The following is a 21,548-nucleotide window of genomic DNA, read 5'->3' on the forward strand; positions in this document are numbered from 1 at the left end:
TCCATCTTCTGAGACTGTGCTTATGAGATTTATGTCCAGCATTCTACAGTTTTCTTTAGCCATTAATCTGGCAAGACCCTGACCTCTGACCAGTTTGGTGGGCTTCAATTCTATGTTGAATTCAATAAGCTTGGCAATCCATTTATTCCATCATCATTAGGCTATGTTAGAACATCCTTTATTGAAGCAGAGGGTACATATGCAATTATCTTGGAATGCAAAATGTAAATTCTGAAGGCATTCAAAGATTTGATAAGAGCATATGCCTATTTTTCAATGATATCATACCTCAGCTCAACATCCCTTAAGGTTTTGCTAAAAAATGCCACTAGATGTTCTGAGCCTTCCTCATCTGCTTGCATCAAAACTGCTGCAAGGGTGTCATCAGAGGCAAACAAAAATATATGGAACTCCTTGCTGTAATCTGGGCTGATCAAAGTAGGAGCTTCCATAATGGCTTTCTTAATGGATTCAAAGGATCTTCTTGCTGCATCAGTCCATTTGATTTCCAACCCCTTTTTCAACATGGAGGTAATGTGTTTTACAAGTTCTACAAAATTTGGGATAAACCTCCTTATGAAATTTATCTTACCAAGAAAGGATTGGATATCCTTCTTTGATCTCGGGACAGACAAGGTTTGTATTGCCCTTACTCTTTTTGGGTCGATTCTGACACCTGCAATAGAAACAACATGTCCTAACAACTTGCCTTCTTCTAAAGCAAATTGTGACTTTTAGGATTGATTGAAATCCCAAATCTTCTGCACTTCAGGAACACTTTCTTCAAATGTTGCAAATGGTCTTAATGGCTACTGAAGTACACTGTTATATCATCAAGGTAGACGAGGACAAATTTGTCCTTCTCTCCCACAAATGCTATATCCATAGCTCTTTGAAAGGTGGATCCAGCATTCATCAACCCAAAAGGCATCTTGGAATACATAAAAGTGCCCCAAGGAGTGTTGAATGCAGTCTTCTCTTGATCATCTGGATGTAAAACAACCTGTTTATACCTTGAAAATACATCTAGGAAAGACATCATTTTGGCTCCTGAGACCTTCTGCAGTAAATGCTCCATCTTGGGCAGAGGGTAATTGTCTTTCTTAGAGCATTTGTTCAAGTTTTTGAAATCAATGCAGAGCCTGATTTCTCCACTCTTCTTCCTCACCACCACCAAGTTGGCTACCCATTTTTAATATCTGAGAGGGACTATGATCTTGGCATCCAGTAATTTCTTAATTTCTTTTTCAATCAGCGGGAGGAGAAAATGATTTATTGGTCTCATTTTCTGCTTGAAAGGAATGGTGTCTTTCTCTAAAGGGATTTTGTGCTGTATGATATTTTTTCATATGTTTTTAGGTCACTATATTCCCAGGCAAAAACATCAGCAAATTGTTTCATTAAATTGCAGTACTTAGAACTTTGGGCAGCAGACAAATGGGTAGACAGATTTATATATCTTGGGTGTTTTGGACTCCCTATATTATGCCTATGGACTGCAGACTGGTCTTCTTTTTGGGCAGACTTATAAGGCACATCATTCTGGTCAAATAGCCTTTCTAAGGCGACTAGTCCCTTAGGTATATGATTACTGGACAATTGGACAATGCTATCTTTGCCAATTTTGTTTCTAAGCTCGGACTGGGGTTTTCTTCCAAATCTTCATTATCTTGATCAATTTGCATTTCAGAGAATTCATTAATGACTTGAAGAAACCTATTTACCTCATCATCATCCTCAAAAACTTTCTAATGCTGGACATTATCCAACAAGGATGGTCTATATTTCATCTAAACTTCATAAACTAGACTGGGAGGCATGGGAGGAATAAACATGCTAGCAGACACAGCAAGGGAGTCAGCAAGCTGATTTCTGACTCTAGGGATATATGAGATACAAAAACTATCAAAAGAATCTTTGAGTCTCCATACCTCATCTCTATATGCTTTCAACCTTGGGTGCTTTGCTTGGAACGTTTTGTTCATTTGCTGAATGATAAGATCAACATCTCCAAACACCTTTATGTTCCTGATTTCTCTGTCTTTAGCTGCGTTAAGGCCAAATATCAGAGAATCATACTCTGCTATATTGTTGGTGACTTGGAAAGCCAACTTAAAAGACAAATGTGTGCTTTCTTGTTTTGGAGAAATCAACACCACCCCTGCTCCTGTAGTTTCCCTGGAACATGCTCTATTAAATAACATTTCCAAAACCTAACTTCCTTGCTCTCCCTCGGCTTGAACTATTGGTTTCTTGAGCTACAATGAGGCCTTCTGGGATTCTTTATTTTGGAGGATACATGCTCCAAAATCGGTGTCCATAGCATAAATGGGATGATTAGAAGGATTCTTCTCATCACTAATGATGTAGGCTAGCTGTGCTTCTCTATACAATCCCCTGCTTTCCCCTCCAAAAACTGGGACAGTGGCATAAGATAAATCATTTTGTAATGTCCCACCTAGTCTCTTAATGCACCCTCTAGACAACAACATGCCAAACTTAGGGGGAACATCTGCTACCACAATATCCATCATCATGCTCTTCATCGGCAGCTGAGTTTGGGTAACAGCTAGGTATTTGATTAATTCTAGGCATTTTACCTTTCTTGAATCAAATGAGAATAAGTCATGATATGGTCTAGTGATATCAAGGCCTAACTCTTCCATGACAGCTTTAGGCATCAAATTGTGGCTAGCCCCTATGTCTAGTAGGTAGTTATGGAGGGTTTTATCGTGAATGGTCAAGGAGACATAGAATGATGGGGGGCTATTATCAGCAGGTTCAGTCATTGGGCTAAGCACAACTGCAGGCTTATCATCTTACAAATTGACGTAGTCAGTAGAGGCTAGTGAGGCTGTTAGCTCAAGGGCATCAAAGATAGGCTTTCTAAAAGCTTCACTCTATACATGTTCTATCAGAGGCACAGATATTTTTAACTTCTGGACTTCTAATTCAAAACTAAAAGGGGAAGGGGACTTGTCAGGACCTCTTACCTCTTGAGCTGGTGCTTTGGGGATGATAGGATCAACTTCCGGTCTTTTCTGCCTAATATTCAATTGCTCTATTGGGACAACAGCTCTTTGGGTAGGATTCTCCTTGACATTGTTTGGTTTTACCTCAGATTATATCTTCGCTATTCACCAGTCTACAGAACAGCCTCTTTGTCCCACTCTTGACTGTTTTGGTCTTGGAGTAATGATTCTTCATAGGCATCCAATGTCAAGAAAGCAGCACTACCCTTATCTTCCATGCAATGAATTTCATCCTCTTCTTCAAACTGCTCCTCTTCCATGACTACGTTTTGGAAAGGAGCCTTAACTCTTTGTTCTTCATTAGCTTCTTTACCCCTCTGAATGATTTGCAGTTGTTCATTTGCTCTTTTGAATGGATTTGGGGTTCTTGGAGAAAATATGTTTGGAAGCCTTGCCTTCCCAGGGTTCTGCTCAACTTTTAGCTTAGATATCTCAGCAGCCAATGACTCTCTCATTTTAGTCATTTTATCTAATTTAGGCTCTAAATATGAAGCAGAGGAAGAAGAAGCCTCACCTCTCTACCTCCTTCTATCAGCATGAATTTTGAGCTTTTCTGTAGCCATGATATTCGATTCCACCTCTAGAGCTACATCTTGCATTTCAGCTAGAGTGGCACATCTTCTTTCTCTCAAAAGTAAGAAAAAATCAGAGTCAAAAGCATTGGCATAGGTGAGTTTGGCGAAGGTGGGGGTAGGCTTTACTTCAGCTGGTATCTTACTATACATATGATTGAATCTTTTATTAAAATCAGGCAATGATTCCCCATTCTCCCTCTTGAGGTTCCCAAACTTTGTATGGTAATAGAGCAGGTCTTTCTTATCTCCCCAATGCTTCAAGAATACATCATCTAAAGCTTCAATGTCTGTTATGAACCTAGGGGGCAATTCTCTGAACCACTTTTTAGCCTCTCCATCAAGGCTCTAGACAAACACTCTCATCCACACATCATCTTCATTGATATCAAGGTTATTAGCATAACTATAAAAGGATTCAAGGTGTTCTTCAGCTGTTACTCCCTCTGTACCAGTGAAGTTAGGCATATATTTCTGATACTCTCCAGCAGGCATGGCATTCAAAGGAACGAGCAAAACCAGGGGTCCATACCTAGCAGCTATGATTCTTTCCATCTTTGTGGGTGCTTGCTAGCCTGCCATGTTTGGGGTAGGTGGGAGGATACTGGCAGTTTAAATAGTAGCGAGCAATGAAATGGATGAAAGAAACAAAGGAGTATGAGGGACTATATGGGAGGATTTCTTTGGTTGAAATCCAAAGGGGAACTAAATGAACAAGGAGATTTATGAATCTCTGAAGGTATTTCTTCACTAACAATGCTAGGCTCTACATCTTCAAATTATATATCCTCAGCTATAATCTTCTCTTGCAGAGATACATAAGATTTATTAGACTTACCTGATCCTGATGCTCCTTTCTGTGATGTTTTCCTTTGCTTAGCAATCTTCTCAGGGTCAGGTACTGGGTCAGTTGGTGATTTCTGAGGATTTCTTTGGGTATGCCTCAAAAAATGAGCTAGAACTATAATGTGGAGTCGCCACTAGGTTGGTCCTCCAGTATAGTTTCCAGATAGATGATTACAACCAGAAATGTGTCCAAAATTTGTCTATCATCAAAGCTAGAACTTTGTCGTTCTCCCAAGGAAGCTAAGCTTCAATCTCCTCTCCCCAGCAACAGCGCCACTAATGTTATCACCCCAAGAAACTCTCCTAGGTTGTATCTCAGAGATGCTCGGGAACATACAAATTCAACTTGTTGTTGCAAATGGATGAATGGAGAGAATGATGCTTGTTCAAGCCAGATAACCAATTCTACTTTGTTAAACTCCAGACATGCGTGAACACCTCTAGACTACAAGGCTTTAGACCACCAATTACTCACAGTTTAAGGATTGGATGAAGGTGGAGAATACTCACCACACCAGCAGATGCACAAGACAATGTGATGACCGGCTACAACCAGTAAAGAAGTCTGCAAATCTAATTCCCTAATGCACAGATAGGATGACAGCTTCCTGGCATTAGGTGAAGAGAAACCTGAATAGCTTATTCATTGATACATACAAGACTTTAACACAGAGATAGGATGACAGCTCCTCTAATGCCAAACATCAAGAGCTGAGAAATACAACATATAAGGCACAACTTAGAATAGAAGAAGAATGAAAAGTGAGCAATCAACAACAAAAGAAGCTTGTATTAGTTGAAAATGAAGACTAGACGCTGCAAGTATCAAGATAGTTACAGTCTCCAGAAGTTGAACCTTACATCAAAACATCAACCATCAACCCTGATTATATCTCCTTTCTGTGTATATATAGAGTTTGAATACAAAGGAACTCGGCCATTCTGAGTATGGAGGGGTCATAATTGACCACCAACCGCATTTAGTTGCCTACTGGAACTTTTGAGTGCGTTTGCTTGCTTTAGTGGATGAAGTTGATCTTTTCTTGTGCTCTGCTATCCTCTCGGACAGGTGGAGTGTCATATAGGATGAAGCTCCATAACTGTTAAATGTAGCTATCTATTCATTCTTCGTCCTTTTCCTTCTCAGCCATACTGTCTATTGAATGCAGTTGTTGAGGAGCAAATGCACTGAGTATTGGTAGACTGATCACCTTCATCCTTCAGAAGCACAAAATAGTTAAAAGACACAGACTACATGGTGAGTGTACGAGCAGGAAGAAGGAGCTAGAATGGTCGTTGGATCTGTTAGAGCCTAGATTTGTCGTAGGTTGGAAAGGCAAGGGTCTAGGTCCACATCAAACCATGCTCAGCCTCGTAGCTAGCCCTACGAGGACAGGAGAGGGCTCTCTCCGGGTCGATCTCGGCAAAAGACAAGTGATGGGGCTTGAGATGACTGAATAAAAGATAATTTTAGGCTAGGTATGAAGTACAAAGGTTGGATTTGAGCTTTTGGGGGTTTTGTGCTGGAAACAGGGAAACGAAAATTGGGCTCAGGGATGAGGCACAGTTTTTGCAGAGTTATGATTGGGGCAAGGAAGGCAATCGTTTTGATGCTTTAAAGTGAGTGAATGGATAGATCAGACTGGTGAGGAGCTAAGGAGAGCAAGAGAGTCTCAATAATTCTCCTTAAACAGATGAAAACATGGAAATTTAAACAAATTCGAAGGTAGAGCATATCAGTTAATGGATTCTACCTTAATCACTCATTTGTTTAAATTTAGAGGAAGAGACAGGAAAATGATACACATAACACTAATGAACTTACAATTACTTAGAGAAGAACACCATCAAAACATAAAGCCACATGGATCCCAAACAGTGCTACAAAACCCTGGTCTTTCCTTAGCCAAAAATGCAGAGATATAATGTATAATGATATGCCAAAGCAATCCCTAGTGTCCAACCCTGAAAATGACTTAGGAATTACATGATATAGACTAGCCCAACCTATTCCCTTGCCTCTAGGCGTTGAGATCATCATTTTAGGAGCTGTTTCAACCAATTCTAAACAAAGTGCTAAAATCTAGGCAATCAAAACAACTTGCCTCTATAAGGTAGGAAACTGATTCATTCATTAAATTTTCACTTTTCAGTGAATGAATCCTCTAGAACAAGTAAATAAGTGCCAAAATTACATCATGTTTATCCAATTACATCAAGATAGATCAAAAATTACATCAAAAAGCAGAACTAGTCAAACTGGTCGAATTTCTGAGCTGGAAGGTGAAAAATTGAGCAAAAATCCTCTATGCGCCACGCCAAATCCTCTATGCATCGCGCCACTTTGAGGCTGAGTTTGAGGCACTTACTAAAGTAAAAATTGAGCCCAAGATAGCTCATTGGAAATCCCTACCTATCTACTTTCCAACCCAAGTGGAATTTTTTAATTTGGATGTCATTTGCCCCTCCAAAACTGCAATCTCCTAGGACTGCTTCCTGTGTGTCAAAATAGGGGCAGAGAGGTCATTTTGTGAGTGTTTTTGACCTCCTGAGGACTCAAAACTTGCCCAAACTTCTTGGCCATGCACCAGCAGTCATGATTTTTCATGCCAAATCCAATGATGTAAACGTTTTTCAATTTGGAGCTCCCTAGCAAAAGCGCGCGCCACGTGGCATGGCGCATAGGTGGAAAAACCCTATTTTTTGTGCCAAAATTTGTCAAAATGCCAAAAATGCCCCAATTTTCTTGAAATTTGGGCTGGAGCTTCTTCATTAAGTGTCATGCTAGGCTAAAGAGGTTTTTACCAATATCTGAAGACAATCAAGCTCCCTTTGCCTCTTTTGCTTCCTTATTGCCTTCTTTAGTTTTGCCTTTAAATTCTTGATTCGTGCCTTGCAGACCTTGTTCCGTGCCATGTAGTGGAAAGCCATGTGTCTCAGCAATGCATGGTCCTTATCGGTCTTGTCCAGCAGTCTCTCCAAGTGGATGTTGATTCTCTCGAGATTAGACTCCCGATCCTCATTAATCTCTTACTCCAATGACGTGAGCTCAATTCTTCTCCTTTGTGCAGCTTGGCGCGTCTCACGGATGTTTTGTAACTCCATGATTGCTTGCTGATCTTCAAGATATTTGTTCCTCTACTCCAAGTATTTCATAGTCCACTTAGACCTCTCCAAGTCAAGGGATAAGGCTTGGACCTCTGTTTTCTGCTCCTGGATGATCTCCCTACGTTTGGCACTTTGTGGGCCCGTATCTGTATCATCATCATGAATGAGAATGAAGTCGGTCTCTTGTTCACCTAAAGGCCCCTCATCCTACATTGGCCTCTTGCCTTTGTCCTATACCTGTGATGCTGATGGAGGAAGCGAGGTCCCTTCCACCCCGGGTGGAGATAACACTCGCTTCGCTACTGCAAACAAATGTCTAGTGCCCCTCTGATATGTGATGAATACCGGCACACTAGCGGTCTCATGGTGCTCAAATTGATGAGAAGGTCCACCTGTCTCATGCTTAACCTCTGATAATCCCTGTGAAGCTCTGAAGAAGTCACGAGAGATGAAATCATCCCAAGTGATGCCCTGTAATCCAAGCTAATGAACCACCAAAATCTTAATAAGAGCAAAATGATAAAGACTATTAAGTTGTTGCTGAGGGGTTTTGTGCTGCACAAGGGTGGTCATCCTCTCTATGTTCCGACAAATGAAATACATAATGTTCATCATCTGTACCCTAGTGAAATGCATGAGCAACCTGATGTGATAAGCATATAAACGAGAGAACCGTCCCTCACAGCTGAAATACTTCATGATCAATTTCATTAGTGGAGCATATTCATCTTTCAGATATCGGAATGGAAACACTCTCTTGAGCTGCTTCAAGAAACCGGTTTTAATGTATGGCTCATAATGCTGCCGATCAATCTTCTTCCTCTTGGTCCATGGTTCCCCAATGTTTGGTATGCCAGTTGCTAGTGAGACAGATTCTGGTGTAAGTGTGAAGGTGACACCGGCTAAGGTAGCTTGATCTCCATGTAAATGCAGCACAAATAGACGAGCGAACTCATGATGAAATTGAACATTAGCCACCTTTTGACAAAACTCATAGCATGACTAATGTTGGAAACAAAACATGGCAAGAGGGCAGGCTTGTAATTCAGCGAGGGTGACTGGTTCTTCTCTGATATGTCTACCTCCTCTATGAGGCCTCCAGGGTGCATGTTCCTCCATGAGGGAGTCACTTTGGGTTTCCATTTCATAATCCGATGAATGCACAGATGCCATGACTGCTGTTTTTCAAACTACCTTGGAGAAAAAGATGCTGGTGTAGGAAAACTGTGCTAAACTGCTCTTTTAGTGATGTGTTCAAATTTTTCCACCAAGGGGAAAGAAATGAAACAAAGCACTGTTAGGAAGAGGGAAAGTAATAAGGGATTAGGGACTATTGGGACTATAGGGATTAGGGAAATGTAGGAGTGTTTTGAGGGATTTGATGTAGGATTTGATTTATAGGGTTAGGAATTGTTGTGTAGGGTTTGAGGTGTGAGATTGGAAAATTTGGGACAGAGCATTTAGGAGAAGGAATTAATGAGCTTAGGGGGGTAAAAAATTAGGGAATGATAAAAACGAGGAATGGGAAGGAGGAGTGACTTTGGTAGCAAAACAGTAATTGTGGAAACCACATCAATTTCTTTTTAGGCACGTTGAAGTAGGGTTTGGATTTTTGTTTCAATCATTAGCATCCATAAACCACCATCACTCAGCACAAAAATGGATGAAACATCAAGATGTCGAACCTACCTGCCAAATCCACGCAAATAAATGGCAATTTGGAGAAATTTCAAACGTTTTCGAGCTTTGGACTATATGCACTACGCCATATACCCAACGCACCGCGCCGTCCCAGTGCGCCGCGCCTCTCCAGTGCACCGCGCCCCTTGCTCTATGCACCATGCTGACCCGGCTTCACCCAATTTCACTCTTACGCACCAAAATTGCTTTGAATAGTTTACTCTTTGCTTCTTGGCATGCAAATGAATTTCTCAAAATGGAAAATCTCTCATATAGCCATGAATTTTGATTTTTCTTTTCTCAAAACCATTTTTGTAATGTTTACACTTTGGCACTTTTTCACAAGTAATACAAACTTTGTTATTTTGTTTCCTCTTTAATTTTAGCTTGAATGATGAATCTTTCGGTTATTTTTTGCAAGGATAGCTGACATAGAATTTGGCAAAGGCGACCAGGGCTGCATCTGAAGAATTCAACAACTGAAAAAACTTTTAAAAATTTACAAAAACGAAATGTCGACTTTTCTTCAAAACAGAGTTTTGAAGAAGAGTCATAATCCATCCATATGATGATGAAAATCTTTGAATGACAACTTTTTAAGAACCTCCCTCTGGCCTGCTGGCTTTATTGGACATTGTGAAGACACAATTTGTGAAACCCTAGACCTAGTGACTGAAAATAACTCTTGCTGATCAAAAGACACGAAAACTTGATTTTGATGAACAGACCTGAGCCAGCATGGATAAGGCATGAGGGGTAATGAATGACAAGACCCTTCTATCAAATTTATGGCATGCTCCTAGTGGAATGAAACTGAGTGTATCGAGCAAGACACCTAAAAATGAAAGGCAAAAAGAGAAATGATCTCTAACGGAGGGATGTAAAGACCGACTCTAACAGGAAAAGCGAGGGGCTATCAGGAAAAGCGAGGGTAGAATGAATGTGGGCTGTTGGATCCCAAGTGGGCAGATCCAACAGTCGCCGGGTAGCGGAAGCGCGCAATGGTTAACAAGCGAGAATATGGGTTTGAGTGGTAAGCAGTTTTGATCGCACTGATGTTGATCATCGGGCGGTAAAAGGACAGCGGAGTGTGATCCCATTCAGAGTGTGACACGTGGTGGCGGGGGAGAGGGGAAAAACACCCTCCATCATGCATTAACATCACATCGGATTACGGGCACGGGGAGAGCGAACGATGTCCGATCATGGCGGGGATGATCAAACGGCGGGGAAACCATCGTGCAGGCTTTCCATAGGATGTGATGGGGAACCGTTGGATCGGGGTGGTAGGGATCAACAGTTGAGGTTACGGCAATGAGTGTTTGTGAAGGTGTGCAGTCATATGGGCATGGTTTCATGGGGTGTGGGGTTTAGTGCTCTTGGCTTAAGAGCCAGGGCCTTTTATATGGTTTTTTAACCAAAAAGCACGGGAAACGGAGATGAAGGGAGGGTTAGCGAGGTAAAGGGAGAAGGTGAAAATGACCAGTATAGGACTCCTTTAAAAGGACTGAGCTTATTTCTGATCCTCAAATATCATCAATATGTAGCAGAGCTAACAAAAACAATGAAAACCTTACAACTCAAGGGGGCCCTCCTGTGAGATGTAGGCAATAACACTACTCCTCTACAAGACTATATATGCATCGATACCACGCACAACAAAGGAATGAAACAAAACAAAGTTTGTATTTGTAAAACCAAATTTTTTCAAAACAATAAAAATCCCTTGATCAGATAGATTACAGTGTTTTATAGATCTCTGAAGCAATTAGAAACTCAGGATTTCGTTGCATGAATTTTGGCTATGAGATCTCAAATAAATCAATTTGAGAATAAAATAAAATATGTTTTTAAAGATTTTAGGATAAAATATGACCCTGGATCTATTCATAATAATCTTCTTGCCAATTTTCTAAAGAACAACTTGTTCTGGCCTCTTTGTTGACTGTGCATTAAATGAAAATTGAAAAAAATGTTTATCCACATAATCGGAAAAATAAGGCTCCAAAGAACATAAAAAATATCTCAAATGGTAACTAATTCGATAAAAATTCTCATGGAGAACCTAATTGGGCATGTGTTGAACAAAACATATGTTTTCGTTTTCTGAAATTCACTTTCATTTGCTCTAAAAACACATTTTAAGTTGACTGGTCAAGACTGTTGCGTTTTTCCCTTGATTTGATGCTGGAAGTCTACACGTGTGAGTTGGGTGGAATTTGACCAATAGAAATCCACATTTGAACATTTAGCAACAATTTCCATGTGCCAAATTTCCTTCTAGAGTGGTGCTACTACCTCAACCATAGAGATAGCTACGGAAACTTGACAAAACTGCAGAAACTTGAAATTTGCTAAACTGTCATTAGTAAAACTATGCAAAATTATTCTTAATTCATTAAAAATAATGGAAATAATAACAAACAACCATGTAAACATGTATGTGGGAATTTAGTGCATTTATGAAGAAATATGGTTAAAAATGATGACAATGGGTGAATGGAATGATGTGAAAATGGATGGTTTCATCAACAAAATTATGACAAATTGGAGGCCCAACAAGGACCTTGCAAAGCTATGAGAATAATAAATAACACTTGTAAATATCTAAATAAAATAATAACAAGATTACTTCAATAATTAATCAATATAAACTTCATCATATGGAGCATGAATAGTAAACTCAACAATGCAAACTAGGAACTAACCAAAGAAATGTTGAAAATGAAGAGAAATAAAAGAAATGGTACACAACAGGTTTATGAGGCTCTTGGGATGGCCAAGCCCAAGGAGAATCAAAGTTCCATGAAGAAAACCAAGATTTAGAAGTTGAAAATGAAGTTTACTTTCATGACTGAGAACAAATCAAGTACATCACTGCTAGAGGTGGAAGTAGAACTATTGAATATCAAGTGTTCTTCATAAAATGATGAAAAATTATAATCGCTAGAGGCTAATTCGAATTGGTACTTATATACAATTATGGGCAATCAACCTCCTGGAAAGGAGGACTGTTTTCCCCTAGAAAATCCATCAAATATATGATCTGATCCCCAACAACAGGAGTCTTCATTAAATGATAGGGAACACATTCTTAGATTTTCGCAATCACTGCATCTCCATAATTTGCTCAATAATTTCATAATATTTTGTTCTTTTTTATCCAACCTTGGTTCATCCTGCAGTAGGGAGAAAGTCTCTAAATTATCTTATATTCCAAATCGTTAGACTCTACACAATATTCTCATAATATTCCACATAAATAAATAATATTAGACACATAACAAGTAAGGATAAATAAAATTCATAAGGACCCATTAATACTATGAATTAAATCTATGATGTGAAAGTAAAGGGGCCCAAGTAAATGTTTTAAGTGTCTAGAAATAATCAAACGGTCACAATAAAATATTATATTTTGAGGCCCATCATCTACACCCTACTGGAACTGTTGCTGACCTCCCAATAACTTAATCCTTTTTCTTTCAACTATCCTCCGCTTGCCTTTATTGTTTTTGTGTCATTGGCTACCATGTATACTTCATTTGTCTACTCTAGTATCTACACATCCACTCCTTTCTACTTATCACACCACCACTTTAAACAAATTCTCAATCAATGCCTCATTTACCACATCATATTTACTATTGTTTTATAAAAACTCAGATTGTAGAATTGACAGAGTTCTTTCTTCTTATAACTGAGGGGTTTCCTTTAACTTTTATGTCAAATAGTGGTGCGGAGAGATGACATTTACCCTCTATCCTAATGATTTACATTTTTCTTTGGAGTTTTGGGTAGAATTATCCACTTGTAGCACCTGATATTCTTCTTGTATCACTTTGTACAAAATCCTATAGCACTCTATATAGAATCATGTAACACTTTGTATTCTTCTCGTAGCCCTCTTTACAAAATCATGTAGCACTGTGTGTTGAATCCTTGCAAAAATATGGCTTTCTTTGCACTCATTGCCTCATTTCTTGATCCTTTATCCCAATGTACTCTTGTAGGTAAAATGGTTATCCTGTTGATATTCATTTCATCGAAATGAATTTCCAATTCTCTCATTGTTGTCACAAACTCTTGGTCACTTGGATTCCTTAGGTTGACTATAAATTCCAATGCAGGTTCATCATCATACCCCTTTAATTTTTCAAGCAACCTAATCTAGCTACAATTTTCAAAATGGTGAGTAATATATGGTTGTGGAATGTCTTTGGATTTTTCTTGGATTATATAGTTTTTGCCTCTCAAAGGTCCAGGTGTCCCTTATGCTTCCCACAAATCACTCTGAGGGTTCCTCTTGATATTTTTTCCTCCTAGCCTTTGTGAAAAATCCTTACAGAGAAAAAATGGTTAGGGTAAGGAAAAATTGCATGCCCAACTCTAAAACAAGTTCATTTCCCTACTATCATGCTCAATTCAGAAGAAAGATTGATACTCCAATTTCATTTTGTTTTTAGAGATTTGCTATAACATGTAAAGTGGGAAAAAATGAACAATTATGTAGGCTTCATGTGCATAGGAGGTGAGTAAAAACAATTACTTACCCTTCCCTTGGAGGTTTCTTTCTAATTCTAGGGTTTTGTGGCCAAAATTTCTCAAGATTAGGCTCTTTTGCACCTCTCTAGACAATCTTGTAGCACCTAAGAATGATCTTGTAGCATAAAGTCTGAATCCTGTAGTAAACTACATCAATCATGTAGTAGACTTGTTTAACCATATCTTTTAAAATGGTAGATTGTGTTCATCCAAAATCTTTTTAGAATGTTACCATCATCATTATGCATCTCCCCATAAAAAATATTGATCAAATGGATGCACGAATCTTGAGAAAAATGAAAAATGGTTGTAGGTTATGGCGATCAATTTCTTGGAAAATATCCACTGGAGTTTCTTGAATTTTTTTAAGGATGTTACCATCATCATTATACATATCCCCATAAAACAGATCGACCAATGGATGCATGATTTTTTATATATGGTCAAAATAATTTTTTCCATGTGTTTTTTTGCAATTCTGGAATATTTTATAGCAGCACAAAACATTTTTAGAGTAATTATAGGACAATGATAAAAATTAGTGGGAAAGACTTTAGAATGATGGGTGAAGGTTGGAAATGGATGAGGGTAATGGAAACGAGGCTAATGGTGATGAAATTGGAAATTTTAGGCCAGAAATGAAATTGCTTGGATTCCAATTTTGACTTTGGGGATGGATAGAATATTAATTTATAAGGTTAATGATGCCTTCTCCAATTCAAATTGAGAAGAAAAACTTGTTGTTGTAGCCTTTTACTAAAACATGCCTACAAATGACACTACAATGAGCTTGAAATAATGGTGTAGGGTGTCGGGAGTAGAGTTTTGGCACGTGGGATAGGTGGGAATAATTTTTTTTGAGTTCGAAGACACCTTCCTCCCCTTCAGAAATAAAAAATTGGCTTTTTTGTGTGTTTTTAATGAGACCATTTGTATCTTAGAGAAATACAGTGAATCTTGTAGCATTTTGAGACCATGCTCTAAATGAGCTAGAAATTGATGAAATGGAAGGAGAAAAGGTATGGAATCATGTTAGGAGGATGGAAAGGGGTGAATTCACCTTGCACTAGCCCTTCTTGAGTAGTTTTCACAGGAGCTAAGAATCCCAAGGTTGATTTTTTTTTTTACTTTCTGCGTGCCTCACTACTCTTTTTATTTTTGTGGCGCTAACTTGTTTCTTTTCCTTATGTAGATTGGGGGGTACTTGCATGCAAACATATAGATGAAAATGAAACAAAAAGTATTTTATTTTTTCATTTTTTCCCTCTTTTAATTTTTCTTTAGGTCTATTGGTTGCCTCGATGAGTTTTTCAACTAGTAGGTTTTCCTAAGTGCCTCAAAAAAGGTTTTCACCTAGGATCTTATTATTTTTTCTGTTTTTCCTTTTTCAACTCACTAATCACCTCACAGAGGCTTTAAACTAGTGAGCCAATCTTAGGCACATCAAAGGAGGTTTTCACTTGAGATGTTTATTTTTTCTCCTTTTTTTAAAGCATATGAATACTTCTAATGGACCCATGTACATATCAGGAAGACAAATACACTCATATGCAGGCTTGAATTATGTGTTTTTAGATATACCGACATGTGAGAGATCTACTTCTTTGGTTGAGACAAGATCATGAATTATTGAAGAATAGTGTGCTACTACAACTTAATGATTGTCTGCAACCAAATTTCAATATAGTTGTGATTGCCTTGGTTCACTTGCTCAATTGGATCACTTTTTGTGTCCTCTTATACCGTGACACTCGAATATTCTTTTTTTTGCCAATTATTCTCTTGAACACATAGAGGATCTGATGGTAAGCATAATGGAACTCTCTCAATCTCTGATTCTAATGTCTTCTTTCCATTAAATGTAGTCCATGATTCTTTAGTCTCCTCATTTGAATCTTATTTTTGTGGATGTTGTCTTTCAATGACATCAAGAGAATCTTTTTTTTGCAATACTCTTCCCGATCTAGGGTGGATACCATTTAGATCAAGAGGTGTTTTTTGGAAGGGTTGTACCTCAACATTGTAAGTGGGATGAGTAACTTCATTGTTTGGGTTCACAAATGGTTGTACAGGTAGTTGAGTGGGAGTGGGTCTTTATGATGGATGTGGTTGAGGTTGTGGTTGTGGTGTAGGTGGATGGTATGGATAACATGGAGTTGGGTATAGAATATATTGAGGAAAACATTAAGGATATTGTGGATTTATCCCATAAGGTATTTTATAAACTTTTTGCCAAGATTTGTTTTGGGGTTGAGATGGCCAAGGTTTCCAAGGAAAGGGTGTGTTAAAATTACTTTGAGATTCTTATGCGTATCCTTGAAATTGTGAAATAGGATCTTGCATCATACTAGGTTGACTAGGCTACGATGGTCTTCTTCAAGCTACATAATATAGTTGCTCTAGTGTTTGATTTTCTCCACTATCCTCATGGTAAACTTCCTTCAACTGTGGTAATGATGGGAAATATTTAGTAGCATGTGATTTTGTACTAGTAATACAAATTTCAACATCCTTTTTCTTCTTATTTTTCATTCTTAATATATCTACTTGTTCACTTGTATTACTGAGAATTTTAGTTTTAAAGTTATCTAAAAAATTACCAAGTTAAACTTGACTTACTGATCTTGATGATGATCTACTTACTCTTGCCCTTCCTCTTGATATGTGCTTGCATAATTCACAAATTTCTTCAAATGCTAATTGGTATACATCACCTCTACTCATTAGATCAAGGAGATCAATACACACATCGAATTTGTTCTATGTAAGAGGGATTTTAGTGTGTCGAATCCTAAATGATATCCTCTTAACATTATACATAAATCTCTTTATTATATCCTCAAGGCTCTCATCTTCGTTTTGAGTCATTCTAAAGATTTCCTCTTTAATATCACGATCTTTATATTTTTCTAGAAATATGATTTGCATACCATTCCATGATCTTATTGAATTAGTCCCTAAACTCATGAACCATTTAAGAGCTCTATCCTTCAATGTGTCTAGAAATAATATCACTTTTTTAGTGTTTAATAAGTAACCATAAGATCTACAAAGTATTTCAAATTCAAAGAAAAAAAAATTAGGTCCCCTGACCTCATACCATGGAAGTTGGGAAGGAAAGATGGAGGGATGTTCTTCATATGAACATTAATATCAGTATCTTGAATGGAAAATCCAAATGGATCTTCCTCATTGCCATCATTTCCATCCATTTCTCATACCTTCTCTCTCACCTCTTCTACTTCTACTTGCAAAAGTGGATGGCAATGTGGTTCTTATTGCACCACATGATCAATTGGGGGGTTTCTGGTATAGAAGAAGTTATATATATATATATATATATATATATATATATATATAGATATATATATATATATATATATATATATATATATATATATAGATATATATAGATATATATATATATATATATATATATATATATATATATAGATATATATATATATGTATATATATATATATACATATATATATATATATATATGTATATATATATATATATATATATATATATATATATATATATATATATATATACATATATATCTACATATATATATATATATATATATATATATATATATACATATATATCTATATATATATATATATATATATATATACATATATATATATATATATATATATATATATATATATATATATATATATATATATATATATATATATATATATATATATATATATATATGAGAATGCTAATGCAATGCAATTTTCTGTTTTTGAAATGAAATATGCCTAATGTAATTTTTTTTTGGTTTTTTGCAGAAAGTAAAAGAAATGAATCAACTAGGGAAGAAACAATGCATATGACACCTCCCTGACAATGGTGCCAAAAAATGATGAGCCCTAGTATTGCAACAATAATTCTGCAAATCCCAAGGTTACTAACTTTAATTATCAACCTGGGGTTCGTACAAACTTAAGAGGTGTCAGTACTATGTGTACAACATGTAATGTGTCATTCTTTTGTTGATATGATGCAATGAAGTGAATTGGGATGTGCATGGACCATTTTATAAACTCAAAGTAGGTAATCTAGTGAAAATAACTTTGCAAGGGAGGAAATGATTGAAACGTTGCTTGTCCTATTGCATAAGGAAACTCTAATCTATTTGCAAAAAAAATAAATGCTAGAAAAGAAAATCCTGATTTTTTTTGCATAAATTAAATGATAGGAATGTAAACCTATACTAGTTGCATGGAATCAAATGCGCGAAAGCAAAGTTATACTAATCCATTCAAAGTAAACTCTAATCTATGTGCAGAAACCATTAAGTGCTCAAAAGGAATCAATACAAACTATTTCTATGGTATTTAACTCATGATCAAAAAAATAAATCCTAATTGCAAATTTAAAGTTATGATGACAAAAAGGTGATGTTCGAAAGGTATCTAGTCTCTTCTAGTTGGTTTTCAAGGCTTAGGGGATTTTTCTAAGTGATTAAAAGCAAAAAATAGGCTTAAGAGGCAATTATGGACAAGTTTTGATCAATTCTATTGATGCAGGTGCATAGATGGAGCACAAAATTCAATGAAGTCTAGACCAAAAGCTTGCTAATGTGATGGGATGGTCACATGATGATGTTGGGAGAGATTTTAAATGTTTTTGTAAGAAATTGTAAATATTTACATTAGGAAGTGAGTTTTGTTTTAGAATAAATTGGAGGAATTATTTCCTAATGTAAATATAGTTTTAGTTTCCCTTATTTTGCGTAGAAGGAGAAACAAATCATCTATTGCGACTCTTGGTTGTCCCACGTTAGCTTTATTTTTAAAGAGGAAGAGTGTTTGAGAAGAAGAGAGTGTGTAACAGTGGAAGGAGAAAGGAGGAGAAGATCCAGCACAAGGAGAAGGGATAGAGGTTGAGAGGCCTGGTCTACACATGCCCACATTGTAAATCTGGCTAGCCTTAATGTATATGTTTGAATTTTATTAATGAGCAACCTATTTATATTCCTTTGTATTTGGTTAACTTCTTTGCATGTCTATTGTTAATGAAGTTCTTGGTCCTCAGGGTAAATGTAAATGATCCATTGAATGAGTTAGAAATCTATGTGTGATTCTTGTTTTTTTGATATGGAATATGAATGGTTGAATTCTTGAGGATTGTGATGTATGAGTGCGATGGAATTCATGAAAGAAAGGATCTTGAATACTCTTCATGATTTTAATTAGAGATTTGATTACTAGGCTAGTAAAAAGCACACTGGTCCTTGGTGTTGAAATCAATGTAAACCCTGATTGAGATCCCTGTGTTTAGCCCTTCCTCCATATGAAGTTTTTTAACATAAGTTAGTGAAGGTTTTTGTTCTCAGAAATCAATATAAAATCTTGTTGACATCTAGAGAGTCGATTTACATTAGAAGTATGAATATTGTCACCTAACCATTGCATGATTGTTCATGGCTCCTTTGTGTCTTGTTTCAAAACCCCATGGATGAATTTTCTTTGTGTTCAGGAGCAAAGACTATGTGGAATTTACAACTAATAAAGTGTTGTCATAGAAAACATAGTACCTTGTTTGAGTGTTGTTAATACCCTTCTTGTGACTGATTTGGATTGATTCTCAGTTGGAGAAATTTTTAATAATTTACAAACTCAGATGAGGAGAGGTGAAGTGAGTATTTGATAGTATTAAGGAGCAAATCAAGGTTGTATATAACCAATTGGGAGCAAGGTCGAGTCATTTGACTTTCAAGGAATTCAAAAAGACAATCTTTTTGGAGCTTTACGAAATCATTTCGTAGTGACTACATGTTTTTTTACTACATTATGAAATTATTTCATAGCGCCTACAACTAGTAGTTTTTAGGGTTGCTTATTGGGTTTTTAAATGCCCACGAACATTATGTTTGTGCCCTTGGATAATTTGAGTCCTAGTTAAGTTGGATGAGGCGAGGAAAGGGATTGGAAGTTGAGAGAAGGCTCTCTCATGGAACTTGTGAAGCCAAATCCACATTCTTATTTTAACTGCATATTTCAAATAGGTCCTAAAATTTCAAAATTGGGTGAATACGGAGCTGTGTTTTGAGTAAGTCCTAGGTTATTGGCAGTCATGGTATCACAATTTGTCATCATCTTTGAAGTGCTACAGGATGCTACAATATTGTTATAGGATTGATACTTGATTACATATGAAAGCATTCTAAGAAATCTATAAGTGATATGAAGGTGGGGTAATATGATGGAAGGTTGTATAAGAGTGCATAGGGCATTTCCAAGCTTAGATATACTCAGTAGCCCATCTTGTGCATTAGAAAAGTCAAACTAATGGTCTGGGTAACTAGATTTGCATAGTGAACTAGTAATTTGATCTAAGCACCGAAATTCCTATGTTGATCAAGTGAAAATGATTTGGGATAATTTTTTTTATTAATTTGGGTGTTTTAGGATTAAATACAACTAGAATAAACTCAAAATAAGTTCATTAACACGTGCCAAAATTGATCATAAATTTATTACAAAAACCAGAAATTTCAGAAAAATGAACTAGTAAGCCAATCTAAGGAACCAAATTCCTAAGCTAATCAGGTGAAAATGTAGTGGGATAATTTTTTTATTAATTAGAATGTTTTTAGGACTCAATACAAGTGGAAACAATGAAAAAAATCTTCATTAACACATGTTAACATTTAGCAGAAAATTACTACTAAGAAAATAAGGAATTACAGAACTGCAAGATAGTAAACTAATCCAAGCATTCCAATGATGAAAATGAATTTGTAAAGATATGAGAAGAATAAATCACACTTGTAACTACCTAAATGAAATAATAAAAAGATTACTTCAATAATTAATTGATCTAACCTACATCAAATGGAGCATGAATAGTAAACTCAATAATGCAAACTAGGAAGTAAGTATAGAAATGTTCAAAATGAAGAGAAATAAAAGAAATGGTACACAACAGGGATTTGAGGCTCTTGGGATGGCTAGGCCCAAGGAGTATCAGAGTCCCATGAATAAAACAAATATTAAGAAGCTAAAAATGAAGTTGTCTTTCATGACTGAGAACTAATCAAGTACATCACTGTCGTAGGTGGAAGTAGAAATACTAAATAGATATTCATAAAAACAATGAAAAATTCTAACCCCTAGAGGCTAAGTCGAATAGGTACTTATGCAAAATGATGGGGAATCAATATCCTTTAAAGGAAGACTAGTTTTCCCGCAAAAATCCCTCAAATGGTGGATATGGTCCCCAACAGTAGGAGTCTTCAATAAGTGACAGGGAGCACATTCCTAGATTTTATCAACCACTAGATCCCAAAATTTTCTCAATAATTTCATAATATCATGTTCATTTATAATCCAATATTGGTCCATCCTCTAGTAGGGAGAAATTCCCTACATTATCTCATCTTCCAAATCTTCAGAATGTCCAATATTCTTAGAATATTCTACAAAAATAAATAATATTAGGCACATAGTAAGCGAGGATAAATCAAACTTATAAAGACCCATTTCAATTTCCCAAACATTGGATATTATAGTGAGCCTTAAACTTATCAAGATTTTAGTAAACTGGTTACGGGATTTCAACAAGTCACAACATCACCATTTTCGATATTTTTTGACATTTCATTCAGACACACTTTGCAATGTTATTAACAAGCTTAGAGGGAAAAACAAACTCAAGGATGCAACTTATATGGTAATACATTGAAATTCAATGTTTGATTAATGTTAAAAAAAAAAATTGTGTACAAGTTAATTGAAC

This window comes from Pinus tabuliformis, chromosome 6 (assembly GCF_031772625.1).
Source record: "Pinus tabuliformis cultivar Carrire ecotype Pingquan chromosome 6, CPIR1, whole genome shotgun sequence".
Lineage (NCBI taxonomy): Eukaryota > Viridiplantae > Streptophyta > Pinopsida > Pinales > Pinaceae > Pinus > Pinus tabuliformis.